General features: G+C 45.4%; 1 protein-coding gene across 1 annotated transcript in view; it reads left to right on the top strand.

Moving 5' to 3' along the window:
- The first annotated feature begins 2575 nt into the window (after window positions 1-2575).
- The window catches only part of DRP2 (dystrophin related protein 2), a 38239-nt gene continuing 24403 nt past the window's right edge, over window positions 2576-16411 (top strand). Inside the window, exons 1-2 of the mRNA XM_031944999.1 lie at window positions 2576-2653; window positions 4162-4289. The gene's annotated coding sequence lies outside the window, so the exon portion shown is untranslated. The remainder of the gene's footprint in view (window positions 2654-4161; window positions 4290-16411) is intronic.

A 16411-nucleotide genomic window follows, 5' to 3' on the forward strand; every position in this document is an offset into this window, starting at 1 on the left:
ATCATTTCCTGAGAAGTTCATTCAACACTATTAAAGTTTCCTTCCTTCAGCCAGCAAATCCAAGTCTGAAAAGAACTTTAGAAAGCATATTTCTTTCTTTTTTTCCATGGAACTGAGGAGTTTCCACAAACCCAAGGCAACAGCACAAAGCAGGCCCCCCTCCAACCACTTGGCTCAAAGCCCGGCTAAGCCTAAGTCTGTCCTAGGAAAAAGGCAGATTGACCAGGAAGCCCTAGGACCCTCATTCCAGTTGCTCCTTGCAGATCCCCGCAGATCTCCCTAGGGGCTGGCCCCATCCCTTTGGGGAAGATGGCCCAAAGAATAACAGGAAGGAGTTTGGCAGTTCTGCAGTGAATCAAAAGAGCCTTCCCCCCTTGCCATCTTCTGCATAGTAGCCACAGTCCTCCCCCCTTTCCCCGTATTCTCTCTCTGCCTTCCCCTACCCTCAACCATTCTACTGTCCATTGCAACCTCTTTGCATTAGTCTACCCCAATCTCAAGCATAATATATCCATCATTAGCTAAGATTTCCAGAGAGCACTCCAGAGGCCCACTATCACTCAGCTGCAATTACTGCTGCACAAACCACAAGCTATTCCAATCACCTGCCATTACTATTTTCACACGCTAAATGGGGGAAACCGAGGTAAGGAGGACCAACGAAATGGTTTAACAGGTTGAGCTTTTTTAAGCCATTCGACTGTTTGGTGTTGATTTCCTGTTCTGTCCATGAGAGCAAAACCAAGCGTACCCCTGGGCACAGAAGGCTCATTTCCCTTCCAGCCGGGCAAGATGGTACAGAGGTTAAACGAGCGCAGCTACTCCCAGGCAGGAAACCGGAGAGAGCAATTTCACCTTGTACTTTCTCTTGGCTTTTCTTCAATAGGACTCGGTTGGCCATCTAACTGCTGACCACAACCTAACTGTCTTCAGCTAACTTTGCTGACTGCCAGCTAACTGTGCCCGGTTGACTGGTCTGAGTCTCACTCATTGGTGGAACGGGATAGGTCGAGCCCAAAGGGATTCTGAAAAGGGAAACGCCATATGCTCATGGCAGAAGAGGCTTCTAGACATTTTCGACAGATGGGGCAGCTCGATGGCACAGTGGATAGAGCACCAGCCCTGGAGTCAAGGGGACCCGAGTTCAAATTTGGCCTCAGGCACTTGATACTAGTTGTGTGATCCTGGACGAGTCGCTTAACCTGGTTTGTCTTGCTAGAAACAGAGAGAGAAAGAGGTGGGGGAGGGAGGGAGGAAGGGAGGAAGGGAGAAGAGGAAAAAAAGGGAGGGAAGGGAGAGAGGCAAAAAAAAAAAAAGAAATGAAGGGAGGGAGGGAAAAAGGAGGAAAGGAAGAGAGGCAAAATAAAAGAAATAAAAGGAGGGAGGGAGAGAAGGAGGAAGGGAGAGAAGCAAAAAAAAAAATAGAGAAATGAAGGGAGGGAGGGAAAGGAGGAAAGAAAGGAAGAGAGAGAAAGGGAGGGAGGGAAGGAAGGGAGAGGGGGGAAGAGAGAGCGAGGGTGGGTGGAAGGAAGGAATTGGGAATTACAGGCTTGTGAGGCTCTGGGGCTCAGGTGGGAGCAGTGCAAAGCCAGCAGAGCCAAAAAGGGGGAAAGAGTTTCGGTATGGTTGTCTGTGTTTGTGCACTTAGAACTGGAAGGAGCTGCCTCGTGCCAGATGATCCAGCTCTTTGGGTGGGGTTGGGAACTTAGGTGGTTCTGTTGATGGAGCAAGTCTCGTGGGGACTCTGCCTCACTTGTGTGGGGAGTTTGGCTGTTTTACTCCTGTGGGTCAGCTTCTGTCTTGGTGTGAAGGCTGAGACAGGATGCTTGTCTCATGGAATTCTGTGCTTGCGTCAGGCTGAGGTGTATGGCGTTCTAGTAGAGTTGGATGCTTGGAGCCTGCCTCTGCCTTTCCTGGGTACTCTCCTGAAATATTGGGAGTCAATGTTGTGTCTCTGCTCACCTCACTGGTGTGGTGAGTATGGCAAAGGTGGAGAAGGAAGGGGGTGTTGGCAAGACACTTGGGTTCCATTTTGCTCCGTGTACAGGATGAGACCTTTGGGATACAGCTGGAAGGGGAGGGTGAGGGAAGTCTTGAAGGGTTTGGGGATTGGGAGGAGCTTCTCTAATATGAGAGGTTAGAGCTTTAGCTGTTGAAGGCGCAATGGGGTGCTTGCTGTGTGGTGAGGGGTTGGGTTCCTCATTGGTTTGGGAGTTTTTGTTTGAGTGCATTCTTCCTTTTTGGGTCTTTTCTCTACCTCCTGCTACAGTTTGAGAGTTTCCTTCTTTCTCTTCTCTGCTCTTTTCCTTCTACCCTGCTGCTAGCTTTAGGATTGTCTTTCTCTCTGCGTTCACCCAGTCAAGGGTATCTTTGCCTGAGGTCGGAGTGATGCTGTTAGACCTGGCGATGTGATTGCATAGCAACACAGAATGAGGAGGAGGAGGAAGAGGAGGAAGCAGGGGAGGAGGAGGGGAAGGAGGAAGGAGGAGAAGAGGAGGAAGAGGAGGAGGAGGGAAGCAGGAGTGTGCACACAGCATCCGTGGGCATCCCTGTCACAGCGACTTCTTTGCTGATTCACAGAGCCAGCCCAGCCCCCTCGCCTCCTTGTCTGTGCTCTGCGGCTGCCACTCCCTCGACCTGACAGGATTGCAAGGTAGGCCCCGGAGAAACTGCTGTCCAGCCTTCGCTGGGCTCAGGTGGCGGGGAGGGGGGGGACTGCCTGGGAGGGGGTCCGGCTGTGCGGGGGGGGGGGGGGGGGGGGGCCTCTGGGTTTGGCCCCAGATTTCCTGTTCGTGTATGTGCTTCGGGGGAAAATTGCCCAAAGGGTTGCTTGGTGCATGAGGAAGAAGTGCCGGGGATGGGGAAACAAAGAGGAAGGGGATCGGTTTGGCCCCTTTAGTGGGGGGGGGGGCTTTTCCCTTGTCGATTCCAGGCTTTGTTCCAAGAGCTAATTTGCTGATGGGAAGCTCTGGGGCTCGAAGGGAGGGGGGGGGGGGGGGGGGGGCCCCCCGGGAGCTCTCCCCCTCTGCAAATAAATAGCCAGTCCAGCACACGGGGCACAGCAGCTGCTCCCAAGAGTATCCTGGGAATCCAGGGGGTTGAGCTGCCCCTCCCCCCAAAGTTCCATACTCCCCACCTTCAGTCTGTTTTCTTGTCTGTGACGTTTCCCTTCCCCTCCCCCCGTTTCCTCCCTGACCACCTGGAAAGTGTGGGGCTATTCCTTGAACTCCCCTGGAAGCAATGAGCTAGAGATTGGCAGCTAGGAGCTAAGCACCCCTTTACTTCTGCCGTTCCCCCCCCCAAGTCCTCAGCCCGCTAAGTGGGATTCCGGGAGAGACCCTCGGCCTCACTTGTCTCCCCTCCTCGTGAACGGGCAGCCATCATGGGGATGTGAGGAGCTCCCTCGCCACTGGCCTGCCCTGCCTTCCTGTCTCCATGGAGAGATCAAGCTCGGTTGCTTACAGAGGAAGGCATTTTTCTTTTTCTCCCCCCTTAGTGGAGCAGAAAAGCAAATGCCTTTTCTGAAAGCCCTGGGCCCGATTCCCCTTAGCAACTGACTTTTCTTAAGCCATCCTCTCTCTTAGGTAGAGACTCTCAGGTGAGCCATCTTGGAGCCCTGAGCCCCCCACTCCCCGCCCAGGGAAAGCCACAGCCCAATGGGATCTGAAATGCGCCAAGATGGGAGAGGCTCGCTCACCGCAGCCAGAGTAGTCATCCCCTGAGACCGGGCTGCTGGGAGTGTAAATGTCAAACATATGGGAGGTGTTAAGGGAAGAACTGTGCTGGTTCATCCCTCTGTCTAGGTGTGCTGCCCCCATTCTGTTCCAGTTTCTTAGGGCCCTGACGAGACCCTTAAGGCCTCTGAGCCCATCTGATACTTGGAGAATGGGCCTGCACTTAGCTTCAGGAGGAGGAGGGCCGTGGCTCGAGTTGGTCATTTCAGCTAAGCCTGGTAGCGTATCCTGGAGGAAGTCCCCCCCTCCGTCAGATAGAGTCACTGAAAATCTCGGGGGATCCCCAAGAAACCCCAAGGGGAGAGCCCCCTAAACCTATACAGGTGTGCCCGTGTGAAAGGGCTCCCCGTGGTGTCAGTGTGTTCCTGATGATGTCATGATTCGTGGATGTCAGAACTGTGCTTTGTCGGTCCCCTTTCGAACAAAGGCTACCAAACAGACGCCCCAGTGACTGAGATACCCTTTAAGAGAAGCAGCAGATCTTCATCTTGCTCAGGCACGAGGAGCAAGACTGCTCGAATCGGCCAGGGGCCGGAGGACACGGTTTCTTCTCCCGTGAGTCTGCCTCCCGAGGGACATGGGGTGTGTGAACGTTTGATGCAGTAGGATTTCCACTTTGGCTTATCTCGAGAGTATTGGTAATAGAGGATGACCTTTAAAGACAAGATTGATTGGAGTCTTTGTGTAATTTGTATTCTTTTGAGGGATTAATTATTTCCCCTCCTTATGAGAATTCCAGCTTTATAATGGAAATGAGTGAAAAATAGGATTTGACTTCTGGAAATTTCCTGACAACCAGCCGTCCGGGAATTGTCTCTTTCCTTTTGCCCCCTGTGAACTCAGGCTTAGATGGGCTGATGCGTAAGGTCATTTCCAGATGGAAAATCCGGTCGTTCTGCTGCTTCTGATTAATGGAAGCCTGTCTAGAGTAGGACCCGAGTTCTTTGCCTTTCTCTTTTTGCCTGTTTTTACAGGTGCTTTTCAGAAGCAGTTCATGGAGCAGGGCCCTGCTGGCTTTCTGATGCTCATAACCTTTTATGCCCCTTTCCACGCCAGTCGGGCCAAGGCCATACTAAGACATGCAGTCACATCCAGGAAGCATGGGTTCTTAGGGCTCCCACTGTTACCTTATGGACCCCCAACCCCCTCCGCCTTGTCACTCTCATTGGCTTTCACTTCTTCTCTGATCCTAAGGTGGAAGGTTAGGAGTTTGGTAGGTCACGTGCTCTGGGCAGGAGGTAACCTGAGTCTCCCCTCTCCCTCAAAACAAAACCACCCTAGTGCTATAACGGTCTTTCTGGCCCTCAGCACTCCTAGATTTTGTCCCTCTTAGGAAGTTTTACCCTAAGAACTTCTGGTGATTCAACTGTCACTTCAGCTTGAGTGCCACCTGGATGGGGCAGAATGCATTCAGTTCTTATGCTTTTAGAGCCGATCGCTGTGCTTTTCCCTTCCCTCCCCTTCCCCCTTTATTCTTTCCCTGTGCCAGCTAAGGGTGTCCCTTACCTTATCACACAACCTTCAAAAAGACCTCAATGGTCCTTGAATTCAGTCCCCTAAGCAACATACTTGCAAGTGTCCCGCCTCCGCTTCAAGATCTGTGAGCCAGGACTCTTTGCTGGGCAGTCTTTCCTGACTTTGAACTTAATCTAGCTCTTCTGGAGCTTCCGCCCCTTACATCCAGTTCTGCTCTCTGGGAACATTTGGGAACAATGTAAGCAACATTTTCTCTAATATTGCATTCCCTATCTAGGGAATGTATTTCAGTCCCAGGCCCTCTTATCTTTCTGCACTTGCTGGTTGATCTCATATTGACCCACAAGGCTTTAATTTTCATTTCGGAGATGATGATGAACGTATCTAGCCCTTACCTGGATCCTGATCTCTAGTCCTAGATCACCAACTGCCAGATCTTCCTAAATTCTTATATCTGTGGAGGCACAGCCATTTCCCCTGTCATTCAGGCCTCCCTTTCCCCATCCTGCCACCCGAGCAGTAGCCAAGCTTTGTTAGTTCTCCCCCTCGCCGTCTCTCATTTGTTGTCTTCTAGTTACTCACATGGCCACCACCCTGGTTCAGACCTTCATCATCTCACCTGGGCTATAGCAATAGGCCCTTTATTGATCTCTTTGCCTCCAGGCTCTCCTTCTCCAATCCATCTTGTATGTAGCTGCCAAACTGGTATCCCTAAAGCACAGGGATCCGAGCTCTGATGACCTCCTGTTATCTCTAGCATAAATTACAAAGTGCTCTGACCGAAGGTCTCACCCAGACTTACTCCCGCTCACCCTTCTGAACTTATGACTCCTTTTCACATGGTGTTCCAGCTAAACCAACCCATTTTGATGTTCCCTACATAAGGCTTTCCATCGCCCACCTCTGGGCCTTTGCGTGCCCGCCGTGTCAACAACGCTCTTCTTCCTCTCCTCCGGTTCCCTTAACTACCAGATTGTACATGGGGGCTTTTCCTGACTCCCCCCACTGACAGTACTTAGTATTTCCTGCCAAATACTTGGTGTTTATTTTGTATATTTTCAAGCAACAGGCATTTATTGAGTGCTAGCCGCTGTCCTAGGTGCTGAGGGGAACAAAGACTAAATGGAAACAGCCTTTGACCTTGAGGAGTTTATAATCCAGCCCAGGAAAGACAATGTATAACTATACAGGTTATATACAAAATAGATGGAGCGGGACTTCCTGCCCAGATGGCTGCCTGAACAAGCAAAAGGCAGGCTGCCTGGCTTCTCCCATACCTATTCCAGCCAAGCCCAGAAGCTCACATCACACCAAATCATGATCAATAAAGCCAATGAGAAACTATAATAATTATATCTTCTACCCCAGAATGACACAGACAAGCCAGAAGCCCAAGGACAGTAGGAAAGGGGGTCTCTCCTGGAAAGCAGGCCACATGTAGCCTACATCATTAGTGTCCTGAGACTGGAAGCATTGGTGGGAGGGATCCCTTGAGTAAGCTCCAGACTATAGGCTTTGGAAGCCTTGCATACTAGCCCAATAGCTTGGTGCAGTGCTCAGATCTGGGGAGTCCAGACCCAGGGGCTCTTAGGTCCCTAAATCTGGCCTGAGATGTCAGAACATGTCCTGAAGACCCAGTGCTCTCAACTTGAAAGCTCCAGGAGGGCCTAACTTCGGTAAGTGGGGCTCATCTCAAGCACAGAGGATCCAGCACAAGACCAAGCAAGTGTGACCACCTCATCCCAAAGTACAGTAAGGGGAAAAGGCTGACCCTGGTGCAAAGCCCCAATTCAGAAACTAAAATTAGATAAGAAAATCAAAGAAAAAGCCAGCCAATATGAAAAGTAGGATTGCAAATCTACAGAAAGGGCTTTTAACAACTGCAAAGACTCAAAAGCAAAAGCAGCCTTTCCACAAGGACTCCAAGAATGCCTAAAAGAAATGAAGCAAGTAATAAAAAAATGAAAAATTCAGGAGTAGATCTCAGAGAAAGTGGTAAACCAAGAAATAGAATCCTCCCTCAACTAGAAAAGATTAAACATAAATTAATGATCCCATGAGACAGTAAGAAATATTAGACTAAAATCCAAAGTTAAAAAAATGGAAGGTATAATATTAAAGAACTGATTTGGAAAACAGAAAGAATTTAGGGACAACTAGATGGTACAGTGGATAGAGTACCAACCCTGAAGTCAGGAGGACCTGAGTTCAAATCTGGCCTCAGTCACTTAACATTTCCCAGCCGTGTGACTCTGGGCAAGTCACTTAACCCTTATTGCCTCTACCAAAAAAAAAAAAAAAAAAAAAAGAAATAAAAAAAAAAAAAAAAAAAAAAAAGAATTTAAAAATCATTGCCCTTGCTGAAAACTATCTTTTTTTTTTTTTAAAGCCCAGACATTCTGTTTCAAAAAAAAATCTTAAATGAGAACTACCTAGATTTATTAGAATCTGAGGGAAAATGGAAAAAGGAAGAAAGGAAACAAGCATCTATTAAATGCCTACTCTGTGCTGAGCACTGTACAAATGTTATCTCGTTTGATCCTCTCAACAATCCTGGGAGATAAGTGCAATTATTATTCCTCTTTACTGAGTCTGACAGAAATTAAGTGACTTGTCCAGGATCAAACAGCTAATAAGTACCTGAGGCTGGAATTGAACTCACATCATCTTGATTCCAGACTCAATACTCTATCTGCTCTGCCACCTAACTGTCCCTGAGAATCCCAAGATTACCTCCTGAAAGGAGCCCCAAAAGGAAAAGTCCCAGGAATATCATAGCCAAAATCTAGACCTTCCGTGTCAAAGATCAAATACCACAATATCAAGGAATCACTTGTGTGGTACTAATTGTTCTATAACAATTTGATAGAATTTTCCTGTAAATTTATAAGGACTAGGAATTGTTTCTCTCCTTCCTAGCCCTCTTGCTCTTCTTCCTGTTCCCCCTAAGCCTCTGCCATTTTGGTAGTTCTTTTATAGCTAGTTATGTTTCCTTGTCTGAGACTGGATTACTTCAGATCTCCAGTATTCATTTAGTTTGAATATTTTCTATTTGTGAAGATATTCCCCTGTTTCTTGTCAGTATATAACTGGGCATAGTGGGTTCTGATAATTTATCTTTTTTTCTGGTTTCATTGTTATTTCATCCTGCTTGTTTGTTACTGTTTTATTTGATTTTCTGTCTTCTCTTTAAGTTTTAAAAGTTCATCAATTGTATTAGTCTTTTTAGGGAATCAGCTTTTCATTTTATTTGTCATTTCCATAGTTTTTATTTGCTTCTGGTTTATTTCTCTTCTGATTTTTAAAATATCTCTTCTTTGGTGCTTATCTTAGATATGTACATTTGTTGGCTTTCTAATTTTTAATGTGTATTCGTTCATTAATCCTCTCTTTTTCTATTTCATGAATATGTGTTTGTAGGGATATGATTTTCTCCCTGAGGACTGCTTTAGCTGCATCTCAGAAATTTTGGTATGTTGTTTAATCATACCCATTTTCTTTCATATAATTATTAATTGTTTCTACGATTTCTTTGACCCATTCATTATTTAGGATTTCATTATAAGTCTCCATTTGGATCTGTGTCTTTTGTTTGTGCTCACTGAACTGATTAGTTGTGTTATGATCTATAAGGGTATGTTTACTATTTCTGTCTTTTTACGTTTGTTTGCAATTTCTCTGTGCCATAATACATGATCGATTTTGTAAAAAGTTTCATGTGGTACTGAAATGTTTAATTTTAGTATTTCGATAGCAGTTTAAGGTTTGCAAAGTATTATATATGTTATTTCTCTTGCTCTTCACAACCCTGTGAGGTGGGTGCCATTATTACCCCTATTTTAAAGGTGAGGAGACTGAGACTGAGAGGGTAAGCAACTTGCCCAGGGTCACACAGTAAGTGTGTGAGGCAATATTTGAACTCATATATTCCTAACTCTTATGTACTGTCACACTGTACCACCTAGCTGCCTCGATATGTATATTCTTTAGCAGTACCATTTAGAAGAAGCCGTAGTGTTTAAGCTCTGGTATCTCTATCACGTTTTAAATTCTTTTTGTTGTTGTTTTTCTTTCCATTAGATTTCTGTAAAACTGAGAAAGGTGTTGTAATCTCCTGCCACTGTTATATTACTCATGTCTTCTTATAATTCATTTGCTTTTTCCTTTATGAATTTAAATGCTAAGGCATTTGAAGCACGTAAGTTTAATATTGGTAATTAGTTTCTTGTCTATAGTTCCTTTAAATCCAATGGAACTTCCTTGTTTCTTCCTTTTTATATTGTAAATGTTTGTTTTTGCTTTGTCTGATAGCATGATTACAACTCCTACTTTTTTGGATTCACATAATGTATGACAAATTTTTCCTAGCCTTTCATTTTTATTATGTATGTGCCTTTTTAAAAAAAAATGTTTCTTGTAGGCAGCAGATTATGGGGTTTTGTTTTCATGTACATTCGGTCATTCTTTTCCATTTTGAAGTGTTTAATCTATTCACTAGGTTCATATTTTCTTCCAGTTGTCTCTAATATTGTTTTTATTAGCATTTTCCCATCTCCCTCTGTAAACACAGTCTCTCTTCAGTTATTTTAGCTTAATCTACTCTAACACAATCCTATTCCCACTGGCTCTGTTGGCTATCCTCTAGCATACTTTTAAGCATCCCTCTTCCCTTCACCATTTATTTCCTCTTTATTTACTTTTAGAATTGTTTAACTTATTTCTTTTTTCTTTCTTCCTATTATTTAGTTATTTAACTATTCTTTCCTTTTTCTGCCTATTTCTTAAGTAGTCAGGTAGTATCCCCTGTCCTTTCCTGTTCTGAGGGTTTTGAGAGAGGAAAAAGAAATCATTTAAAGAAAAATACATTAGTATAGAAAGGAGGAAGAAGGAGTAGAAGTTGCCATTTCTCATAAATGAAGTTCGTGAGGAGGGTATACAAATGTGGAAGAGATGGGAGAATGAGCATCAGATAAACCTCAGTCATTTCTGAAATGGACAAAGGAGGACCACACCCACCCACAGTTTGGAGCATCAGTAAATCAAACAGGGAAACAAATGGTGATGATAGGGAAGGGGTGGTGCTTAAGAAGAAGACTTATTCTTGGAAGGGAATAATCAGAAATGAAAACAAACTTCTCTATTCCAAAGAAGGAACTAAAAAGAGAAAAAAAGTATTTGAATCTAAGGGAATGCTTTAGATCCACTCTTAGACAACAGGAGAGTAGTTGAAGAAATAGTGATATATAAATATAATGGAATATTATTTCACAGTAGAAATGACTAAAGAAATGATATCAGAAAATCCTGGATGATGTGAATTAACCCAGGGAAGTAAGCAGAACCAGGAGAACAATTTATACGAGGATAACAAAATGGCAAAGAAAAATTAAGAACCCTAATCAATGTGATGACCAACCATGTCTCCAAAGGACCTTATAAGGAAGCTCATTCCCCATCTCCTGACATAGAGGTGACAGACTCAAGGGGCAAAAAGTTATATTTTTTGGTCATGGCGACCATGTAGATTCATTTTGCTTGACTGTGTTATTTATTATAATGGTTTTTTCCCCCTTTCAGTTAATTTGACAGGAGGGGAATTGGAGGAAAGGACTTAGCTATAGTGATTACTGTTCCCCCCCCCCAAAAAAAAAAAAAAACATTAAAACTTTTTTTTATTCACAGAAGAAAACAAAGAAGTTCAGAAGGGAGCACAGGTGAGCAGGACAGTTTTGAAAGTAATATGTAAAATTTACTTGCTTTAAAAACAAAAACAAATGACATGAAAGGAAAATTCATGGTTTCATATCACAGTTTCTTTTTGTGTTTTACTATTTGTGTGAAAATGTTCTTTCTGGTACTTAAGTTCAGAATAAAAAATACATAAAACTTAAAAACAAGAGACAGAATAGTTGTCAGGGAAAAGCATTAGTAGTCCAAGGGGGCAGGAAAAGCTTCATGTAGCATGGGATACATGAGCTGAGGCTAGAAGCCTGAAGGTGGAGGGAAGAAAGGGAGTTTACACTAGACTTGGGGGACAAAGGCACAGAGGGAGATGCAGAAGTTACAGTAATGGGGCTCCAAAGAAGGTATGAAATGAGAACTAAAATGGAATAAGTCTGATAAGGTAGGTTGGGGCCAGGTCATAAAGGACATTTATTGCTAAGCTTATATTTGAACTTAGAGGTAATAGAAAGTCACTGGAGTTTATTGAGTAGGTTAGTGACATGGTCAGACCTATCTATCCTTTAGGAAAAGCATTTTCAAAACTCCGGAGATTGGATGGGAATGGGGAGAGCTAGGTGCCAGAGACCTATTAGGAGATATGTGCTGGAACCAGCTAGCACTTGCTCATGAGAACTGACTGTTAAATTTTCAATATCAGCTTTTAGACCTTAGAAATCAACAAAGGCTACAAATCAGGGCTTGATTTATTGTTTTGTTGGTTGTCTAGACCTAGTATAGTATGGAGAAAATATCAATAATGTAAATTAAACTTAAAAGGGTCATGAGTACATTTTTTTTTGGAGAGCCAGTTGATAAAACATTTGCCAGCAAATCTCTGCTACAAATTCTCTGAGTTGAGGGATTGTTTCAGATTTTTTTTCCCCTTTGTCTCTCCAGCCCCTAGCATAGTACGTGACATTGAGTTCGTTTTTAATAAGTGATTGTTGAACTGAATTAAATTCTTCAGAACGAAGGGTGATGATTCTCATTGTTCAGCATTCAGCCTTCTTCTAGTGATCTTTTTATTAATGTTACCATAGTTATCGTGAACATCCTTTTTTTGGTTCTGTTTATTTCATTGAAGCAGAATAAATCCAGTCACTATTTTGTGGGATGTTCCTTCGGGTACTTAAAACCAACTATCAAGTCCCCCTGGTGGCCTCTCTTTTTGGAACTAAACAACCATATTGTCATATGGCATGGGTTCAAGGCCCTTCTCTGATCTGTTCTCCCTGCCCTGGCCTTTCTTACACTCTCCAGGATGAACATAGATAGTCTAGATGTGATTTGCCCAACATAGGATCCAATGGGATTATCATCTCCCGGTCCTGGGTGCCGTGTTTCCCATGCACCCCAAGCTTAGATTTGTTTCTTTGGACTGTCGTATCACAGTGGGGAGGGAGGAAGGGAAGAGAAGGAAAGAAGCATTGGTATAGCTCCTACTATGTGCCAGACACTGTGATAAGTACTTTTTACAAATATCTCTTGCTCCTCACAAAAACCCTGCAAGGTGGGAGCTATTATTAACCCCATTTTACAGATGAGGAAAATATGGCAGGGTCAGCCACATTTGAACTCAAGTCCTCCTGATGTTAAGCCCAGTGTTCTATCCACAGCGCCATCAGGTGTGTCTAAGTCAACTCGACTCATATTCAGGACTTTGATAAGCTGGAGAGTTTCCAGAGGAGGGCAATCAGCATGGGAAAGAGTCAAGACTCCATGACATACAGGGATCAGTTGAGGGAACTATACATGTTTTCGTTGGAGAAAAACTGAGGGAAACATCAGGGTGTTCACATATTTGCAAGCTTGTCACTTGGAAGAGGATGGTTTGGCCCTCGAGGGCAGGTGGGCAGGACCAGTTGCAGAGCGGCAGATTTAGACTTGATGTCAAGAGAACCTGGCCAAAAGACAATTTCCACTCCACCCAGGGCTTGAAGCACAGGGCAGATACCCATTTGTTGGGTATGTTTTAAAGGGGATTCTCTTGTATATGGACCACTGAGGTATCCTGCAGCTGTCTGATTCTGTGACTTTGTGATATGAGCCTTACAGTGCACTTATCCCTCTCGTATCTTCTCCAAAATGCCATCTAGCCATACCTTCCCCACCTTCTACTTGTGAAGTTGCTTTTCGAACCTAAGTTCACCTTACATTTATCCCTGTTCAAGTGAATCTCGCTCGATTCAGCCCAGTGTTCTGGCCTGTGAAAATCCTGCCTCTTATTTACCCTTCATAGCTTTCTGTCATTTTGAATTTGATAAGCATGCCATTTGTAATTTTGTTCCAAGTCATGAATAAAAATGTTAAATAGGACAGGGCCACCCGTGGGTTCCTGAGACACTCGACTCGACTCTCTAAGCCGAGCATTGGAACTTTAATAACTATCTTTTGGGCTACCCAACCAGTTTTAAAGCTATCTGGGTATACAGTTGTCTAGCCTGTGTCTCGCCATCAAATGTTCCACTGAAACCAACATTGCCTTGATTTATAAGTTTAGTAACCAAGTCAGAAAAGTCAGCAAGGTTAATCTGATGGCTCCTTGATGAGCTCGGCCTGGTTAGCCAAGGACTACAGGTTGGGAGTGGAGTTGAAATTGCAGATGGGAACCTAGTAACCCCCAGCCCCTCCCTCATCCCTGGAGGTCTTCCATCAGAGGCTGGATGGCCACAAGTGGAATTAAGGTGGAATTTCTTTTGTGAGTTCAGACTCGGTGGCCTTGAAGGTCCCATCTGGCCATTTTTCATGCTTTCCTCTGTTCTTCTACTCTTAGAATACAAGCTTTGGGAGAGCGCCACTTGTCCATCCAAACATGCAGTTGAGGAAGTAGTTCGGCCAGCACGTTCATTAGCTCGTTGGATCCTCAACTTAGAAACTTTAGAGGTTATTAGGTCCATGACTCTCGATTCTCATTTAATAGATGAGGAAACTGAGATGGAGACAATTGGCCTGAGGTCATAGGTAGTCAATGGCAGAGCCAGGCTTTGAAGTCAGGACCTCTGACTTCACATCTAGCACCCGTGCTGCTCTACCTAGACAGGCCCACTTCTGCCCACCCCTCTTTGGGGTGTTAAACATCATAAGAGAACAACTGATACTATCCTAGGCTTTGTGAGAACGCAAAGAACACTGATCTTTAAAGTTCCCTGCCGGCCTTTCCCCTCACCTCAGTTTCCCATGGGAACAACTCACAGAATGCTAGTCACCAGAAAGCCATTGCAATGAGAGGTAAAGGAAGGACCCCGTCAGGAGGCACCTGAACATCCTTCCTGCATCCAGTTCTTATCACGGAGAGAGATGGCTGCTTGGTTTTGTCTAGGTCACATATCAGGATGATAACCTGAGGTTGGTTGTTTTATGGGGCATTGCCCTGGGCCCAGCATCAACAGAGGGATGGGAAGAAGTTCTCCTTTAGAGCTATTTCGTCCTTACGTGCTTGGAACACGTGGCTGTGCCCGTGTTTCTGGTGACTGCTCTCATACGTATATGTCATTCTTTACGTTCTTTGGATGATGAGAGTGAGGAATAGTGGGGTAGCTCATTTTCTCCATCAGTAACCCCTCATTAGACCCTCCTGTTCCCCATCTTCCCTTGTCACCTCCATCTCCTTTCCTCTCACTGTCTTTGGAACTCTCTGTAATCTGTTCTCTGACCTCATCTACTGAAACCACCCTCTCCAAAGTCTCATTTGGCAAATCCCATCATCTTTTCTCAGCAGTCATCCTCGACTTCTCTGCAGCATCGAACACCACCCTCATACTTTCTTTCCTTGTCTTGATGACACCGCTCTGTTGGCTGCCTCCTTCCTGTCTGACCACTCCCTGGTCCCTTCTGCTCCCCTAACATCCAGCTCGTGCCCTTTGACTCTGGGTATTCCCCAAGGTCCTTTCCTGTGACTCTTTTCTGTCTATACTTTTGCAGTTACCTCATCGGCCACCAGGGGTTTCATGATCATCCTCCCTGTCTAGTCCCAATGTGCCGGGTTCCAGGGCTGCATCACCAGCTCCTATCTGACATTTCACCCAAACTCATCATCTCCAAACAACTCGCCGCCACTGCAGCCAAGCCAGCACCTCTTCTAAACTTTTTGATCTTGGCCAAGAACACCATCATACGTGCAGTTACCCGGATGTGTGACCTCAGGATCATCTTCAACTCCTTCCTCTCACTTATCACCCGTATCCGATCTGTAGTCAGATATTGCCACTTTGACCTTCCCCACATTTCTCATCCACGTCCCCTTTTCTCCACAGAGATACCGCCCAGTTTGATCTTCATCACTTCTCGTCTGAACTAGAGTAATAGCCTGCTAATGGTTCTCATTGATTCAAGTGTCTCCCCCATCCAATCCATCCTCTTCACAGCTGCCCAAGTCAATTTCCTACAGCTCACATCCATGTCCCTCCCTCTTCTGTTCCCTGTGGCTCCCTATTCCTTCTGACATCAAATACAGGTTTCTTTGCCATTTGAAGCTCTTTTTAACCGGTCTCTGCTTTTTTTTCCAGGCGTTTTACATCTGACTCCCCTCCAAGTCCATTCAAGACGACCTTGCTGTTCCTCACCTGGGATACTACTCCCATCTCTGCTCTGGCTCTGTTGCTCTGGCTGTCCCCAAAGCACTGAATGCTCTCCTTCCTCCCCCTATCCTCTTTGGGGATCCCTATTTTCTTTCAGGGCTCAGCTCAAGCACCATCTTCTGCAGGAGGCCCCGGTCTCCCTCCAAGTTAGCGCTTCCTTCTCCGAGTTGCTATTTTGCATTTACAAGACTCAGGAGTACGTGTAGTCCCTCTCGTTAGTCCATTCCCAGAGGGCAGATACGACTCTTGGTTTTGTGTGCTTTGGGCTTCCGGATGGTCCGATGGACGGAGTTCCAGTACCTCTTCAGATACTTACTAGCTGTGTCATTTGGGGCAATTTGCTCACCCTCCCTCACCCTCAGTTTCCTTATCTGTAAAATGGGGATAATGATGGTATCTGCCTCCACGGGTTGTTGTGAGGATCAAAAAAACAACCAAGTGCTACAGTCACTATTATTCTTTTGTATCTGTATCCCTGGCACAGTGTCTGTCACCTAGTAGGTGCGTAGTCAATTCTGGTCGATCATTTGCTACCCTTGAGATATCAAGAGAGTTTCCAACCTGGTGGATGGAGTCTCTGTCTCTACTGCCTGGGGGTCCGTGGTTAAATTGTCATCTCCACTGAATGGAGATCCAGACCCACCGGAGTGGGATGAGGTGGTGAGGGAGGCAGGCGGTGGGTGGGCTGGCTACGTCTCGCCTCCTGGCCCCTTTCACTCGGCCCCCCGTTGGAAGCAGGATTTGGCGGCCGCTGTATTTTGCATGCAGAAGCTCGGCCCCCACCCTTTGCTGATCGCTTTTGTTCTGTCTGCTTCTCGTACCGATTCCACGAGGGAGGTTGGGCTGGGAACAGGGGCCGGATCGGACGGCTGGGCTTCCCCGGAGCCCCCGGGGTCTTAA

This window comes from Sarcophilus harrisii, chromosome X, assembly GCF_902635505.1.
Source record: "Sarcophilus harrisii chromosome X, mSarHar1.11, whole genome shotgun sequence".
Lineage (NCBI taxonomy): Eukaryota > Metazoa > Chordata > Mammalia > Dasyuromorphia > Dasyuridae > Sarcophilus > Sarcophilus harrisii.